Source organism: Lactuca virosa, chromosome 6 (assembly GCF_052849685.1).
Source record: "Lactuca virosa cultivar CGN04683 chromosome 6, Lactuca_virosa_CGN04683_v6, whole genome shotgun sequence".
Classification (NCBI taxonomy): domain Eukaryota; kingdom Viridiplantae; phylum Streptophyta; class Magnoliopsida; order Asterales; family Asteraceae; genus Lactuca; species Lactuca virosa.
The window spans coordinates 129,632,538-129,635,862 of record NC_136431.1 but is presented as its reverse complement, the minus strand read 5'-3'; the positions used below and the strand labels follow the sequence as shown (position 1 = coordinate 129,635,862).

Sequence of the window (3,325 nt, the reverse complement as noted above, 5' to 3'; positions counted from 1 at the left end):
TTAGTATTAATGAGCCTTGAAAATAGGAAATTGACATCTCACGAATGCGGTAATCTCGCTTCCGGCTCCCTCTAGGCACATGATCAGTATTGGATTATTGGGCCAATCCAATAAGCTTAAAAACAATGGGCTGCCACTATAAAATCCACAGACCAAAATCAGTTTACTCTTAATAATTTGCAGTCTGGATCTAAACTCTAGAAACTATCAGAAAAAAAAAATTGAATAAAACTTCAACTTTTAACAAACTAGTAATGTACCTGAATCAAACAAAACATCCCCTGTATTAGTTCCTTTCACATAATTTGATGCTTTATCACGATATTTCTCAGGAAGAAATTCTTCTACTTTCATATACCACCATGCATCACTACCCTTTTGGGAAATAAATGCTACAAAAAAAATACAATCATGAGATGTTAAATTCAATATACATAGCATTTTCTTGAAGAGGTTCACTCCTACCACAAAGAGAACTACCACAATCCTATTTTGCTCCTGTAAAAACATATATAGTTACAAATGGATATAATTTTTCATAAAGAACATCTAAAATCTTGATATTACAAAAAAAAACTGTTATCAAAAATCAATTGATATTAGTAGAAAAGGTTTTGTATTACCAAATGAAGAGTATTTCTTATCACTGTTACTGTTATTAATATTAGTAGAAAAGCCAAATTTCACAACCCAACTTTCCCTATTTTCCTAGAATGTTGATGAAATTATGAAAGTACTAAAATCAACTACCAACCTTGAGATTAAGTTCTTCCCCCGCCTTCTCGAATTTCAAGTATCTAAAACAAAACAAACATATAAATAAAACCAAATGACATTCAATCTCAAATTGCATCATGCTCATGGTTTCTATAACAAGCATATTAAAATGTTGTGTATTTAATTAATGTAGGTAAAACGGGCCACCAAAATAAAAGATTATTTGTTTATCTCATAAGCTGAATACAGAAAGAGAAGCATGAAAAGACCTTTTTAGCCCCATCATGTGTAGTGGATGCTTGTTCATCTCTTTGGACATTTTCTTGAAGAGGTTCACTCCTACATTAATTGATGAATGGAGAATTACTCCAACATAATAACAGGAAACAAATTAATAGGTTCACTCCTACATTAATTGATGAATGGAGAATTACTCCATTGGAATAAATAAATCTGTTTATTTTGCCTGGTGGAACGGAACAGACCATTCTAAAAGAAATCTGATTCCTTCCATTTTGTTTATATCTTTTTATTCCTTCCGCATGCTCTTTTTTTCCTTCCTAGATGGAAACATGGAATGGGGTGAAAATTTGTAGTATAGCCTATTTTTGTTTATAAAATGTTTAATGACACAAATCTTTCTTATAATTTCATGATTTTAATTTCACTTTCCATAAATAAGTAGAAAATGTTTCATTATTATAATCTCATGTGGCTTTAAAGAGCTTTTATCAAGCTTAACTTTTAGTTCGTAAATAACAACTTCTGTAGTTTACTAATTTTAACTAAATAATATATAGAATAGTGTTAAAAGTAAAACTAAAATTTGTATTCAGAAAGAAAACTGACCCCATTCCTACAGGACAACTGTAATGACTCATTCCATTACCTTTGCCATTCAAATCCTTTGTCATTCCATTCCATCCAATCAAACAGACCCTAAATATACTCTAAATTTTCAAAAATATTCACTTACTTTACGGATTCATTCCTGTTGACTTCTACATAGTCATGCAAATCACCGGCATCTGCTCCCTTTATTGCTTCATTCAAAGCCACTTCTTGCCTTTTCACACTGAAGTAACAAACATATGTCCACCTGTTAAAAAGCCAGTTGCATGTTTATATAAAGAAAGCAGTATAAAGTATAAACTATAAAGTAAAAAACTAAGCTAACCCAAGAACCTCCATGTCTTTCAAGATTCGAGTTGAATCATATGGTGGTAACACAAAACCTTCCATCTGCAAGAGGAAAATATTACTTATAACCAAGATCAACTTTATAAAGAGCAATACTGATAGAACTATATTATTTTAAAATTCAACACAGAAGCTTTTTTCATGTCCTACATTAATTATGTTTCTAAAGTGTGAAGCCTTTTTATATAATTTTGTAAGATGTCTTTGAAAAACAGATTACCTTTTGTGAAATTTTAGCAAGTTCCTGCTTCCTTTGTTTCTTAGCTTTTTTTCCTTCTAACAGTTCTACTAGGGCCCTAAGGATTCATATCAAAAGTTAATTCGCATTATGTTTTTTTGTATAATTAACAAGCATATAAAAATGGTGTGTTTGTATCTATGTAGAATGTAAAAGATAATTTGTTTATCTCATAAGTTGAATATAGAAAGGTAAGCATGGAAAGACCTTTTTAGCCTCATCAGGTGCAGTAGATGCTTGTTCAACTCGTTCCACATTTGCTGGAAGATGTTCACTCCTACATAAATTGGATGAATGGAGAATTATTCAGACATATAACAAGAAATGGGTGTTGGTTGGATGGAATTAAACGATGAAGAAATGCAATAAACAGGGACACGGTGGTGGAATAAGCAAGATAATGGAATTATGCAATGTAATCAACAATTCCAATACCTTTGTCATCATATTTAATCCAACCAAAATAGACCCTTAGTGTACCATAAGTATTAAGAAAGGGTGCATCACTTACCTTGAGCCCCTACATTTTGTGGAAGCTGTTATAGGTGAAGCTTCATCTTCCAACTCTTCCTTTGGAAGAAGCAGCATGTCATTATTTACAGGTTCCTTCCTGTTGACTTCTGCATAGTCAACCAAATTATCAACATATGCTTTCTCTATTGCTTCATTCAAAGCCATTTCTTTTCTTTTCACACTGAAGTAACAAACATATGTCCACTTGTTAGAAAGCCAGTTACATGTTTGTATAATTAAGCCGACCAAATAACTTCCTTGTCTTTCAAGATTCGAGTTGACTCAGAATATGGTAACACAAAGCCTTCCATCTGCAAGAGCCAAGAAGTAAAGATTACTTATTTCAATCTCAAACTCAATGCAAATTTATAAATATTCCCAACCACATTCAACTTTATAAAGATCAATACTGATAAAACTATATCGGTGTTAAAATTCAAAACATAAACTTTTTTTTCATCTCCACTTGAAAAGTACTAGATTGGAAGTAACATCACATCCTGTGTTACTTTCATCTCCACTTGAAGAGTACTATATTGGAAGCTTTTTACAGGTTCCTTCTTGTTATACAAATCATGAGCATGGTTCCATATAGGTATTGGGGCAATGCAAACCTGAGAGCAGATTCCAATGGCACTTGATACACCAAACAGAGCA

At 32.1% G+C, this 3,325-nt stretch overlaps 1 long non-coding RNA gene across 1 annotated transcript; it reads right to left on the bottom strand.

Annotated features, from left to right (window-relative positions):
- Window positions 1–1,713: 1,713 nt before the first annotated feature.
- On the bottom strand, window positions 1,714–2,963 carry LOC145122664 (uncharacterized). The gene is made up of 5 exons (XR_013714695.1): window positions 2,667–2,963; window positions 2,363–2,432; window positions 2,138–2,213; window positions 1,903–1,959; window positions 1,714–1,816 (listed from the first exon to the last, which is right to left on the bottom strand). It is a non-coding gene; the product is annotated as an uncharacterized LOC145122664 (long non-coding RNA).
- Window positions 2,964–3,325: the final 362 nt, after the last annotated feature.